This window comes from Theobroma umbraticum, unplaced genomic scaffold (assembly GCF_002168275.2).
Source record: "Theobroma umbraticum cultivar Fairchild unplaced genomic scaffold, ASM216827v3 scaffold_44.0, whole genome shotgun sequence".
NCBI lineage: Eukaryota > Viridiplantae > Streptophyta > Magnoliopsida > Malvales > Malvaceae > Theobroma > Theobroma umbraticum.
In genome coordinates, this window is record NW_018397255.1 from 13187306 (window position 1) to 13187807 (window position 502).

Here is a 502-nt window from a genome sequence, read left to right on the forward strand (position 1 = left end):
CAATCTCAAGCAAGGGTGACAATCATAGAAAGGTTGTCACGCTTGAACTTGTTCTTGAAGTTTTTTTTCAAGTGGTAACTGCATAAATCGTGGTGCGCTTCTGGGGATGCATTTTGGATTGCTTTTTTAATGCCGAGATGCTGATCAGAAATGAACATAGTGTTTTCAAGACAACCAACCGCATCACGCAGCTTGCTAAGAAACCACGTCCACGAGTTTTCGTCCTTAACATGGCCGATGCCAAATGCAACTAGATATACGTACTTGTTCGCATCTTTGCATACAGCGATAAACAAAACACTCTTGAACCTGCCTTTCAAATGTGTTGCATCAATTACAACCGTAGGACGCATTACATCCTTAAACCCCCGAATACAAACCCCATACGACCAGAAACAATATTTGAATCTTTTTGCCTCATCAATAGTCATTGTAGTGACTGTGCCGGGATTTTCTTTTTTCAACATATAAAAGTACGAGGGTAATAGTTGAAATGACTCCT